This window comes from Pteropus vampyrus, unplaced genomic scaffold (assembly GCF_000151845.1).
Source record: "Pteropus vampyrus isolate Shadow unplaced genomic scaffold, Pvam_2.0 Scaffold56, whole genome shotgun sequence".
In the NCBI taxonomy this organism is placed as follows: Eukaryota; Metazoa; Chordata; class Mammalia; order Chiroptera; family Pteropodidae; genus Pteropus; species Pteropus vampyrus.
Window position 1 is genome coordinate 15,255 of NW_011888837.1, and position 966 is coordinate 16,220.

The window sequence follows — 966 nt, forward strand, 5'->3', positions numbered from 1 at the left end:
AACGCAAGAAATAAGAATCTTTGAATAATTACTGAGACATATTCTTCAAAATTTTCTGATGTACTTACAGTCATGGCAACCATGAGAGCCATGATGAACGCGAGGATAAAAATCTTCATATTTGGTGAGTCCTGTGAAAGGATATGTGACAAATCAGTAACACAGTCATTCCTGGGCTTAAAAAATCATTCATTAATTGAACTTTGCTCCAAAGCCATGTGAAACATGCTAGAAATGCATAGACAAATAAAACACTTTGCCTGACACATGAAATTTAGAGACTAGTAGGGGATACTAATGAGTAAAGATAAGTGATACAGTATGGAATTACTAAAGAACCATGAAGACATAAGAAATGGACATCATAAATAGAACAAAAGAATAGCTGCAGGATATTAGAGTAAAAAGAAAGGGAAAGTTTGTGTTAGATTGCATAGGATAAGTAAAGAGAGTTTGGGGGAGCCTGCAAAGAAACAGAATTGAGAGGGAGAACAGCACACTGGAAATGAAAGAGTTCAGCAGGTAAGAAAAGAAGGACAGAAAGGGAGACAGGCTGACTGTTTAGATCGTTGTGAGATTATAGGGGCCTTACATAATGACATCAGGAATAATAATTAAAGCAGAGTTTATAATAATGCTTAGAATATAGACTGACAAGCAATAAGGATTGGTTTTACAATAGAGATAGATAGAGAAAATGAGTCAGGTTTTTGGCTTGAGAATCTGTGTAGGTGGTGTAAACGCTACTGTTAGAAAATTAATGATAATAAATGAAAATAATTCAAATTGAAAAGGGTTTCAGGGAACGTATTTGTAAATGCTTTGCAAAATCGAATTATTCAAAATGATCCAAACTCCAAACAATCTTATTCACCAAAATTATCCTAAACTAGTAGTCATTGATATGTTTTTGTAATTCAAGAATACAAGTGAACCTAGTTCTTTTGCTGCTGAAAAAGAGGTAAA